The following is a 13,605-nucleotide window of genomic DNA, read 5'->3' on the forward strand; positions in this document are numbered from 1 at the left end:
GATAATTGAACAACTTGGAACAGAACAACATGGGGGCAGAAAAGACCTATAAATACAGAGAACAAACTGATAATTGCCAGAGTGAGTAAGGTAATGGACAAAATGGGTGAAGGGGAGTGGGAGGTGCAGGCTTCCAGTTTTGGAGTGAAGAGTCATGGGAATAAAAGGTACAGCACCGGGAACATATTTACTGATATTGTAATTGTGTTATATGGTGATGGATGGTAGCTACACTTGTGTGAGCATAACATATAGAATTGCTGAATCACTATGTTGTACACTTGAAACTAATGTAACATTGTGTGTCAACTATATTCAGATATAAATAAGATAAATGTTAACATTTGCTTTCAACAAAAACAACAACAGCAACAACAACCGCAACAGCACTTTGGCCAGAGAGTCTAAGGATCTTTGCAGAGCAGCAGTCACCTTAACAGTAGATTCTGCAATATTTATAAGATTTAAGGAGGTGTTTCTAATCATAAGGTCATTTACATTTATTCCTAACCAGAGAAATAGAACCCTGCCAAAGAAAGTGAATCCTGAATCATGAATGCCTTCTGGTAATTATTTGAGATCATGTGAACGTGAAAAATAGTTGGGTTAATTGTTATAAAGTTTTTGAAGATTTTTATGAATGCTTAATTTATATAAGGGTTTGATTTTCTTTAAACTAACTAAAAAGAGTTCTCTTCCAAATTAATTTTGGCAATACCATTCAGAAGTAGAAAATATCACACATCTACAATCTACAACACACACACACATACTATACATATATACGTATATGTATATATGTATATGTACATATGTATATATATATGTATGTATATATTAAACTGAGAGACAGACAAGAGAACTTACAGCTTCCATACACACATTTCCCATTAGCCCACATTCCAAATTACTTTTTTTTCTTTTTTTGATAAGAATTACATCCATGCACTTTGTATTTTAATATTTATATCTCAAAGTCTCAAGACTTTTAAGAGAAATAGAAGAAGTTTGGGGATTGGTAAGAAAGAATAGGTACATTTTGAACTTCCTCTAGAGTCGCATTTCAAGTTTTTGTAAAGATTTGTAAGATAAAGACAGTTGCTCTCAATTCCTCAGGAAATGGGCTTGCAACTTGAATGGCCTGATAGATTGATCCACCCATAAATCTTTTCACAGGGGCTTTAGAAAGTTTTTCTTTTCCTCTGAGTATATCGTTTTATTTTAACTTGGGGAGAAGGCCTAAAAAAATTTTTTTTTTCTATCAGACTCTATAATTTGACCAATTTTTTGACCACAGAGCTACTTTGTAGTTTTTAGCTGGAACAAACAATAAATATTTCTGGCAGTATTGAACAACCTCTTGCACTGAGGAGGCGTTCTCAAAGATGGTGCAAAAGATATTTTATTTTCCTCTTTCTGCTAGGTACTACAGCAGAGATCCAGGAGAGCTGACTCCGATAAGGATTCTTAGTCTTAACTGGCTTCTGCCAGTTTTCCTAGGATCTCATCTGTAGTTCCAGTATATTTACCAGAATTTGGCAAGGTTTTTCATTATTTTTAGTTTTAGCTTTCCCTTGGCTATTTGAGAGAATAACAGCAGTTTATCAGAAAATTCCTCCAAGTCAGGTAAACTTCGGGAGGGACCCATTTAGGGTCCCAGCTTTAAGGGTAGATTTGAAGGCACAAATTGTTGAAAATTTTGCAGAGGCCTTTTGAGCACAATCTTTTTTCCAGGGTCCTCACTGATAACAACTGAGACATTAATCCCTGGGCCAGTATTTTAACGATGGACCCCAGGAGATTGTGATATGGAGGTGGAAGGAAAAGTGTTATTTTATTTTAGGCGTCTGGCCTTGGAGCTGTCGTAGCTATAAAGCTAATGGTTTGGTAAACTGTTGTTTATGCTCTTGTGTCTTTAAATTTTCATTAGTCTTTTGCAACGAATTTTTTAATTAAGCTATTTTGGAATCTTGAAGCCTTTGGAAGCTTCCATATACCAATTCAAATAGGTATCCCAGGCGCATCTCGGTGGCTTAGTAGTGAGGGCCAACTCTTGATTTTGGTTCAGGTCACAGTCTCTCATTTCGTGGGTCTAAGCCCTGCATCAGGCTCTGTGCTGGCAGCACAGAACCCGCTTGAGAGTCTCTGTCTCCCCCTCTCTCTGCTCTCCCCTGCTTGCTCTCTACTTCTCTTTCAAAATAAATAATAACTAAACATTTTAAAAAATAAGTATCCCATTCTGTTTGTTTGATATAGGGACTCTTACTTTTAAGTATACTTAAGTAAACAATCTTGTCTAATAGGAATATTCCACATAATGAACATTATAATTCTAGGTTGTCTTTAGTAAAATTTTGTCATTTTGGTGGATATTTAAAGCTTCCAGGAACACAGTTCTCAGACCTAAAATGAACAGGTATGCTAGGAAGATGGTGTGCTTGTTGAACTTTGAGATTACTATATAATTACTGTTATTGTTATTATTTTAGCTAAGCCTTTGGGTCACTCGAGCCAAACTAATACTTACGAGGGATGTGCCATAGGGTTGGGGTTGTGTGGTGTTTCACAGTGCATCTCATTCCACACAAATTATCTTGAGGTTGGTGGGTGACCTAGGGTCAATCTAATCCATTGTGTGACCAACTAATCCTCACATAAGAGTCTTTGAAATAGGTGGCAAGTGCTCTAAAACAGCCTTTAAGTTCTCAACTTGTGCCTGCCATTGTTTGTGGCCTTTTTCCTCTCAAGATTCCCATCAGCAATTATCCTTTATGTACACAAACCCAGGCAAACAGACACATAAGCCTTAATAGATTAGCAATAACCAAGAGAATGTTACTGCTTCCTGGCCAAGAGAACAGCTTGTGTATACCACCAGCAAATCCCAGCATGGATTAAACCAGCAGAGTTCAGTAAATGGGGATTGTGGACTAAAACTGGGGAAAGAGATTCCAAACAACTGGGGAGTTTTGGACTGAACCAAGGGCTAGGGACTCAGGTTCCAGTGGAACCATTTGACAAAGCTGATCTCCTAAACCCTGAAAAGCCAATTAGATCAGGATCTCAATGTAAAGACAGTGGAGCTCAGAACCAATTGGACTTACCCATGGCTCTCATAAAGAGCAAGAAAGACAGTGAATTCAAAGAAGTTCACAGAGCACCATGCCTATGTTTTTCATTGTCCCTGAATGCCATCAGAAGTTTGCTTCAGATCCAGCTGCCACCACCAAATCCATTAAACAATAAAAATTCAATGCAGTAAATTTGAAGATCTAAACAGCTTTATTCAATGATTCATGAATCGTGTAATGTCCCATCTAGCAAGCAGAAAACAGCTCTGAAGACCCGTACGAGATGGAAAGCTGTTATACACAGAAGGGGAAGGGATAAAGAAAGAGCAGATTAATTCATCTTCCTTTGGGGAATGAAAAAGGGTTTATGTGGCAAATTACCTCATTAGTGCTGACCAGAAAATTCTGGACTGACTGCTTAAGACTACATTCCTGGAGAAGGTTGAAAGTAGAATTAGGTTAGGTATTAAGCCTTGGTTTGGTGATATGGGCTGAGCACAAGTGACTCCATTTTGAGCCTATTATTTCTTTTTACACCTTGACGCATAGATAAACTGAATTGCAGGCAGCACTGCTCACAGCAATATGTCCTTGGGCAAGAGGTTATTTGAGGTTAAGTAGAGGTTCTGAAGCAATATTAGTCCAGGTTGTTTTGAGCTATGTTGGTGGGATAAAGAGACAACATTTAAAAGTGTCGAAAGTGCAATATTAATGAATGCTAAGTCTGATGAGATGGGACTACAAGAAAATTACATAGAATCCACCAGAAGAGTAAAGACTTAAACAAAGATCGATTTACAGTATGGTTTGAGTATGGTTTGTGTTAAGCAGTTCAATGTGTTACAGACACCACCCCCTTTTTTTGAAAACTTCTTTAAGGCTTTATTTCTTATTTCTATTTTTTTTTTTTTTTTAATTTTTTTTTCAACGTTTATTTATTTTTGGGACAGAGAGAGACAGAGCATGAACGGGGGAGGGGCAGAGAGAGAGGGAGACACAGAATCGGAAACAGGCTCCAGGCTCTGAGCCATCAGTCCAGAGCCCGACGCGGGGCTCGAACTCCCGGACCGCGAGATCGTGACCTGGCTGAAGTCGGACGCTTAACCGACTGCGCCACCCAGGCGCCCCATTTCTTATTTCTATTTTTAATTGTACGGATATATATTTGGATTTTTAATTTTCTTGGAATAATTTCAAAATCATAGAATAGTTATAAGAATAGTACAAAGAGAGGTGTCTGGATGGTTCAGTCGGTTGAGCCCCCAACTCTCGATTTCAGCTCAGGTCATGATCTCATGGTCATGGGATCAAGCCCTACACAGGGCTCTGTGTTGAGCATGGAGCCTTCTTGAGACTCTCTCCTTCTGCCTCTGCCCCTCTCTCCTGCTCATGCTTGCTCTCTATCTCTCTCTAAAATTAAATAAAGAAATAAATAAAGAAGAAGAATTAAAAAAAAATAGCATAAAGAACTCCGACTGACTCATTACCCAGCTTACCTAAAATTAGCATTACTGTAATGGCACAATCTTCTGATGTAATTTGCTGCCAGAAACACAGCATTGTTTTTGTGATATCCTTGCAAAATAAATATATCATATGAATCAAATAATGAGAAAATATCAGATGAACCCTAGTTAAGAAACATTCTTCAAAATAATTGCCTTGTTCTCCAAAGAAACAATTGATTGTTACGTACAATTGATAATTTTATTGTGTTTATACGTGAAATGTCCTTTTTATAGGAAACATGCACTGAAATATTTGGGGTAGAGAGGCATCATTTCTGTTACTGACTTCCAAGTGGAGCATAATGTTGTAGACACATGCACAAACAGATGCAGACGTATGTATACACACACATGGGGTGACAATGAGAATATGTAGTAAAATGTTAACATTCTGAGACCCTTTTTCACCTGAAGCCCTAAGCTTGCTGTGGAAGCTGCCTTGCCAGGAAAAGCACAATCACTCACTCCTGCACCATAACCACAGGAGTGCAGGGTTTGGAGTGTGCTTGAGGAGGCTAAAGGCCGTAGCTATGCCCCCTCTTGCCCATAATCTAGCCAGGGACTGAAGCTGAGTGTCAGGACAGAGAAGCAAGGCGATATGGAAAAGTAAGGCATAATAAAGAATGAAGAAAAACGAGATTAAGAAAGTGCAAGAGCAAGAAAGTGGTGAGAACAAGGACACTAGTTCTCTGGTATGGGTCAGGAACTCAGTCGTTGACTTTGCAGCAATTTGCGTCTTTCTTTGCATTACCTTCAGCTCTCAGCAAAGCATGCTTTTCTGGGGGATTTTGAGGGGTGTTTGGCTTTGGTCATAAAGGAGTACAATGTAGTGGGGAACTCTTCTAGGTTTGGAAGGACAGATGGCTGGGAAAGTCTGGGGGCTAGGACTAGGTAACTGGTATTTTGAACACAATGGACTTGAGCAGTGTAATCCAAAAAATGAACTTTACTTCCTCCACTGTCCCATTAAATCTGCCCGGGGGGGGGGGGGGGGGCGCCTGGGTGGCGCAGTCGGTTAAGCGTCCAACTTCAGCCAGGTCACGATCTCACGGTCCGTGAGTTCGAGCCCCGCGTCAGGCTCTGGGCTGATGGCTCGGAGCCTGGAGCCTGTTTCCGATTCTGTGTCTCCCTCTCTCTGCCCCTCCCCCGTTCATGCTCTGTCTCTGTCTGTCCCATAAATAAATAAAAACGTTGAAAAAAAAAATTTAAAAAAAAAATCTGCCCAGGGGGACAATCCTTCTATTTGTGTGAAAACTCAGTCTCTCTGACTTTTCTGGTCACTCTGCAAAAAGAGAAATTCCTATGACCTTTTAACATGGCAAACATAAAAATAACAATGTGTCTCACATAATAATCAAAATTCTAAATTTTATTTCAACATAACATCTTCACACTTCTCTCCAACTGAAGACTTCTTTGAGCTGGTTGCTGACTGTGGGAAGCAGGACATGATTTTCCTTTTGTCTTTTATCCTGTCCTAATATTTCTCCTCCTTTCCAAGGTTGTTATCATGCTAGATTTTTTTGGTCCTTCCTGTGTTGATGAGAAATGGCAGAGCGAAAAGAGGGAAGATGGATGGAGAGTGGGGGTGAGAATCACAATAATCCATCAACTTTATCCTTCAACAGTTTTTTTAAATGTTTATTTACATTTGAGAGAGAGAGAGAGAGAGAGAGAGAGAGAGAGAGAGAGAGAACGCTTGAGTGAGGAGAGGGGCAGAGAGATGGAGACAGAATCTGAAGCAGGCTCCAGGCTCTGAACTGTCAGCACAGAGCCCGAAGTGGGGTTCAAACCCACGAGCTGCAAGATCATGACCTGAGCTGAAGTAGGATGCTTAACCGAATAAGCCACCCAGGCACACCTCAACTTCTCTTTCAAAACCTCTTCATAAAATCCTTTGTCCGTCCTACTTTTTTATATTTTCATTGTGAATAAGGGAAATTTAAGGTTTTCATAAATGAGCATTGGCTGTTTCCTTTGAAATTCTGCCTTCAAGGAAGTCTAGCACTTTCTCAAAGGTAGCACCACTTGTATTCCGGTGCTTTGTTCAAAAGTTCCAATTTAATATCCTGTTAGAACCATATCATGGAATATTGGTGTCTTAGTCAATTTAGGCTGCTAAAATGAAGTATTGTGGACTTGTTAGCAACAGAAACTTACTTCTGACAGTTCTGGAGGCTTGAAGTGTGAGATCAAGGTGCCAGTTTGCTTGGGTTCTGATGATAGTTCCCTTCCTGATTGCAGAATGCTGACTGCTTGTTTTAATCTCACATTGCTAGAAGAGCAAGGAAGTTCTCTCAGGTCTTTAATCCCACTCATGAAGGCAGAGCCCTCATGACCTAATCATCTTCAAAGGCTCCACATCCTAATACCATCACATTGGGGATTAAGTTTCAACATATGAATTTTGGGGGCATACAAACAATTAGTCTATAGCAGCAGGTATATATGAATTCTATCTTCAGGGAAAGAGGTAATCCTATAATCATGCTTAAAAAATTTGTTTCCCTGGAGACATTCCTCAAGGACCTAATTTATATGGTCCATCTGGTTGTTCTCATAGCAAAGGGCAATGGGAATGCATACTTGTCTTAAGAGAGCTTTCAAGAGTCCCTGAAAGCCTGACATCAACTGGCATTCTGAGTGAGATGCATTAGGGTTTGGAGGACTTTAACAGCCATAAAAACAGGGTCAGAAGATGATCTAATGCAATCAACAGGTGATCATTTTTAAGGGTCAACAATAATGTATGTGGAGTCTTCAGGGCAGTCTAAGATAAAGTCTATATTTCCAGCTCTCAAGACCACTCAAGTATCAGAAGATCACATCCTGTATATTTTGACATATTTGAGAACAGTATGTTGAATGTAGAAATAAAAAACAATGCCTAGCCCAAGAGAAGGAAAACCAGCCCAACTTTCCCTGTCTCCTTGCTTTGCTTAAAATAGTCTCTGACAACACTGTCTTCATTCCCATCACCTATTGGGTGGTTGCTTTGCAATTTTGTTTTCATGTAATATTCAGGAGTTTTCTTTTATCTTAAGGAAATGGTGAATTACGGAAAGATTTTTAAGTCAGAAAAATTATATGATCATATTTGCATTTCAGACATCTTATTCTGGCAAGAGTGTAGAGCATGGGTTAGAGACAGGTGAGACTAACTACTACGTCAACAGTTAAGAGAGAATGGAGGAAAAGCCAAAAGTAAAACCAAGAAAATGAAAATAAAGCAGAAAGGGGGAAAATAGAAGAATGGTACCATAAATGTCACAGGTAGGTGGAGGGAGTGATAAACAGCTTATAATCGTTATGTGACAGATGTTACAAAATCTTATTTCCATTTAACAAAGGAATTGTATGCATCTAACCATACATGTGTCTATTCATGTCTTTTTTTTAATCTAAATTTTTTTAAATATTTTTTTTTTCAGAGAGAGAGAGAGAGAGAGAGAGAGGGAATGTGGGAGGGGCAGAGAGAGACCAAGATAAAGAATCTGAAGCAGGCTCCAGGCCCTGAGCTGTCAGCACAGAACCTGACATGGGGCTCGAATTCATGAGTTGTGAGATCATGAAGTGAGCTGAAGTTGGACACTTAACCAACTGAGCCACCCAGGCACCCCTATTTATGTCTTTTTAAACATTGAAATAAACAGATCAATCACTGTGTCATATTCTATAAAAATTCCTGAATTCAAAAAACCTGAGAACTAAAAGCAGACTATATGAAATCACAATTCTATAAAAGGTCTTAAGTTTTAAGCTGTTCTTTTTTTTTTCTTTTCTAAATCTTTTCTTCAAATGAAATCTTACTTGAAACCCAACACTTGTAATCAATCTGGAATGCCAATCTCCACATTCCCTAACCCTCAGTTTTATTGGCTCCTGATGCACTCTGAGGTCTATCAAGGCCTGTTCTTGTGACCATTCATCATTTAAAACTGAAATTTATATTGTGAGTTCCATAAGCTCTAGGGCCATTTCTGTTGTATTTACCACTTTATTCCCAATACCTAGCACAGCATGTGATGTCTGATGAATATTTATTGAATGAATGAGTGACGAAAGATCAGACAGAGAAAATGACATGACTTGAATTAAGTCACACAGCAAATTGATGAGGCTCAGACTTAGTATATAGTGACTGGGTAGGTACCGGTGGCATTACCAGAATAGGAAATAAAGGAGGAGAAATAGAGTGAAAAAGGATGCTGAGGTCAGTTTTGGATATTAGAGTTTGAAGTGCTTTGGGGGCATCCAGGTAGAGGCATCAACAGACAACAAACTGTTAAGTCTATTTAGTTTAGACTCAGTGGTCTAGCTCTTCAACTCCTCTTGCAAAAGGCTTTCATTTGTTTAACTTTTAAGCACTGTGTTTGTCCAGGCACGTATCCCACCCTCACATAGCCACCAGAGCAGAGTTTCCTCAACTTTATTGTACATGCAAATCAACATGAGGAATCTTCTTAAAAGACAGATTCTGACTCAGAAGATGGAGCCTGAGCTTTGGCAGTCTTAACAGGCAGTCTTAGTAAGTTTCCGTGTGATGCCGAGGCTGCTCATCTACATTTTGAGAAGCAAGACCCTGCAAATCAGTGAAAAATGGCACGAAGAGTTGGTTGGCAGTTTGTTTTTTTCGTTCTGTAAAATTTCACAATCTTTATAACAAATAGAGATGGGGAACTTGCAAAGTTTTATTTGCTTTTCAAATGAATTTCTTCTCATAAACTTTTCTTTTGCACTTCAAAGAATATGTTTAGGTGTTTTACATGTTTGCTTTATAATATAATGTGACTGTTAATTCATAAATTAATTCAAGACAAATTTTCTTTAGTTTTATTTTTTTGTTATTTTATGTATGTATGTATGTATGTATGTATGTATGTATGTATTTACTTATTTATATTTTATTCTTAGGAGAGAGAGAGTATGAGCAGGGAAGGGGCAGAGACAGAGAGACAGAGAGAGAGAGAGAGAGAGAGAGAGAGAGAGAGAGAGAGAGAATCTCAAGCAGGCTCCACACTACCAGCTCAGAGCCCAACGCGGGGCTCAATCCCACCAACTGTGAGATCATGACCTGAGCTGAAATCAAGAGTCCAATGCCCAACCAACTGAGCCACCCAGATGCCCCAATTTTGATTTATTTTGAGAGAAAGATAGAGAGCAAGGGGGGGGGGGGGACAGAGAGAGAGGAAGACAGAATCCCAGGCAGGCTCTGCACCATCAACCCAGAGTCCGATGCAGGGCTTGAATATACCAAAGCGAGATCGTGACCTGAAGTCAAGAGTGAGAGGCTTAACTGACTGAGCCACCCAGGAGCCCCAGAGTTTTCTTAATTTTAATAGTGATCCCATAAACTGCTTATTCTTTCTAGGAGTTTTTTTTAGCTGTTAGCCTCAGGCTAAAGATTTCAGGCTAAGTTTAGCAGCTGTTGGAAGTAAAGCTGTTAGAGAGGCAGGCTCTGGAAGGAGGTAAATTCAAGACATTTTGAAACATTCAAGTACTTATAAAAAGTACCAATTGCAAAATAGTAACATAGTTTAAATCTACAGAGAGGTCTAGTTATTCTTATCCTGAAACATGGAGACCATCCCAACTGGAAAACAAAAAGATTTTTATGAGAAACCAGTAGCCTTTCTTAGATATCATTACATTCATCTAAATTGAATGAATGACTTAGGCATCATCTGTACTTTTATCTGTAAGTCATTTTTCTTTTAATGTGATTGCTATACAAAACTTCATTGTTTTCTTTTTCATTCTTCCATTCAAAAAATCTTTTTATGATTCGTTATGCTTCTGGGCACTGAGAGACAGCTGTTGAGTCAGATAAAGATCTTGAGTTCACAGAATTAGTTTTGTAGGAAAAGAGACAATAAGTAAATAAATGTGATCGTTTCATGTGAAAATATGTACTACTAGAAAAATAAAAAAAAGAACAACCAACTAGAGTGGTTCAAGGGTGGTATTCTTAGATTGGGTGGTCTGGAAAGCCTTATCTAGGGTGTAATATGTGAGTAGAGAAATGAGTAAAATGAAGACATGAACCATATTTTTTTATTTTTTTAACTTTTTTTTTTGACGTTTATTTATTTTTGAGACAGAGACAGCGAGAGCATATGAACAGGGGAGGGTCAAAGAAAGAGGGAGACACAGAATCAGAAGCAGGCTCCAGGCTCTACGCTGTCAGCACAGAACCCGATGGCAGGGCTCGAACCCACAAACTGTGAGATCGTGACCTGAGCCGAAGTCGGACGCTCAACTGACTGAGCCACCAGGCGCCCCAAGACATGAGCCATATTAATAAGAAAAGATAAGAGCAGAGCGGAACTGCCATATACCAAGAGTAAGCTTGGTGTGTGGAAGGGAGATTAAGACCAGTGAGATGACGGGCACAAGGGAGGAAAAAGCAAAAGAAGAATGGAGATGAGAGAGATAAGCAGCAGCCAGATCAAGCAGAGCAGGGAGAATGGATTTCATTCTAAGAGTGACTGCAAATTATTTAGAGTTTTTAACAGAAAATTACATGTAATTTCTCTCTCTTCAGCATTTCCATCTGTACATTCCACTACTATAGTACATGCTTCTATAATACATTTCTTCACTAACGTTATTTGTCACTTATTTCCAACATGTCTTTTCTACTAAACTGTTAGCTCCTTAAGAGCAGGGACTGTATTGATTTATCCACCTTCTTGTATGCCCAGTTCATAGTGCAGTGCATAATATATGGCAGTGCTAAGTAAATGATTACTGAATGAACAAATGGGTATTTTATTTGTTCATAAACCTCTACTCCTGGTTGTAACCTTTCTATTGAATTCTGGTCTCATACTTGCAAATGCTACTGGCATTTTCAATTAACTGTCCAATTTTTTTTCCCTCAAGTTCAACTACAAACTCATTATTTCATTCCAACTTTTCCATATTTATTGGTTAATATCAACTTCTTTCTAGTTTCCTCAGTTAGAAATGTTAGAGTACTGGGGCACCTGGGTGGCTCAGTCTGTTTAGGGTCCAACTTCAGCTCAGGTCATGACCTCTCAGCTCGTGGGTTCGACCTTGTTTTGGGCTCTGTGCTGACAGCTCAGAGCCTGGAGCCTGCTTCAGATTCTGTGTCTCTGTCTCTCTCTGCCCCTCCCCTGCTCATGCTCTGTCTCCCTCTCTCTCTGAAAAACAAATAAACACTGAAAAAAATTAGAAATTTTAGAATACTTTGATTCTTCTGATATTGGGAATTTTCTTTACTTCATTGACTCTAGCACTGGTTCAGACTTTCAGTATTTAACCTGGAGCCATCCAACAGACTTATCTGGCTAGGACATTCTGACTTAAATTTCTTCTCTTTTCACATTGACACCACATATCTCTGCAAGATCATTGTCGCTGAAGTGTCATTTTATTCATAAGTATGTTCATTGTTCTATTTATCAACCATTTTTCACACTAATGTGTGTTTGATATGTGGCATTTTCTTGTATAAATCCTTAATTAGTGCTCACATGAACTATATGAGATAGTATTTTTATCTCCATTTTATAGGTAAGGAAAATGAGATTTTGATATGTCAGGCTACCTGCATAAGGTTACTTTTTTTTTTTTTTTAAGTTTATTTACTTATTTTGAATGAGAGAGAAGGAGAGAGCACAAGTGTGAAGGGGCAGAAAGAGAGCAAGAGAGAGAGAGAGAATCCCAAGCAGGCCCATGCTGACAGTGATGTGGAGCTCAAACTCACACACTGTGAGATCATAACCTGAGCCAAAATCAAGTGAGCCATCCAGGAGCCTCCACGTTACTATTACACCAATAAGGAAATGGTAGGGCTGAGATTTGAAAACAGGTCTATTTAGTTGGGAAAACTAAACTTTAGTTATTGCATTCATGAGTGGTATCTCAAGCTTAAATTCCTGCTTGTCTTTGGAGGTTATCCATGATACAGCCTACCAGTCTTACTGAACTTCTTATGACTGCTGAATTTGCATCCTGTATTTCACATTTCAAATGTTTTTCTAGTTATCTTCTGGGCATTGACCTTTTTACTTCAATTACATTGTAAGCTCCTTAAGATCTGATACGATGTATTACTCTTACGTTTCTGTGAAGGTCTGCTAATGTGGTGTGCACAGGACATATTCTCACTAAAAAAACTGACAAATCTTTAGCACAGTCCTTGGCACATATGCATGCTTACTAAATGGTAACAATGATATTATTTATTATTCCTGAAGAGCTGATACATTAAACTTAAGTTCTAAAAAGATAACTATAGAGAAGCCTGGGTGGCTCAGTCAGTTAAATGTGCGACTCTTGATTTTGGCTCAGGTCATGATCTCACGGTTTGTGGCTTGGAGCCCCATATCGGGCTCTGAGCAGAGCCTTCTAGAGATTCTCTCTGCCCCTCCCCCACTCACACTCTCAAATAAACATTAAAAATTGTTTTTGAAAAAGATACCATCGAATTCCGATCTCTGCCTCAATCCTAAGAAATTTTTGCTTACCTTCCTTACGATCTAAACAGTTTTCCATGCTAAGTTTGTTCATTTTAGTCCCATCCTACCCTTTCTATTAAGTGGCATCAACTACAATATAGATCTCACCATCAACTACAATATAGATCTTACCATAACATCAACAAGCAGCAACATTCAGTCAACTATTACTGCTCTTTTTGAGAGTGCTTTGAAGAAAAACAAGGAATAGTTGCAGTAATTTTTTTCAGATGATTGTTAAAGCGCTTGCTATCTATCTATCGATTTAACTTTAATGAAGTTTACTAGAAGTGTCTGTTCCAGACTTCTGGCTCAAGTTTCTTACTTACAGTGACTCGTGCAATCAGGTAACTCCCTTGCCCTACAAGCCCTCCTTCGCATCTCAGCCTGAAGTTGAATTGTCCCAGATGCAATAATTGGAACGTCCAGCCCCCTGACCCCAAAGTGCCCGGGGACGCAATGAAACGGAGGGTTTAGGGCCCCGCGGGTCCGCCCCGCCCCCGGTGAGCGCAATCGCGTCCGGTCACGTCGTACGCTCCC

General features: G+C 39.2%; 1 long non-coding RNA gene across 1 annotated transcript in view; it reads right to left on the reverse strand.

Moving 5' to 3' along the window:
* The window catches only part of LOC147581674 (uncharacterized), a 63,161-nt gene extending 49,566 nt beyond the window's left edge, over window positions 1-13,595 (reverse strand). Inside the window, exon 1 of the long non-coding RNA XR_015250144.1 lies at window positions 13,395-13,595. This is a non-coding gene — a long non-coding RNA (uncharacterized LOC147581674). The remainder of the gene's footprint in view (window positions 1-13,394) is intronic.
* Between the last annotated feature and the right edge of the window lie 10 nt (window positions 13,596-13,605).

This window comes from Puma concolor, chromosome B1 (genome assembly GCF_028749965.1).
Source record: "Puma concolor isolate L17-30 chromosome B1, mPumCon1.1.hap2, whole genome shotgun sequence".
Classification (NCBI taxonomy): Eukaryota; Metazoa; Chordata; class Mammalia; order Carnivora; family Felidae; genus Puma; species Puma concolor.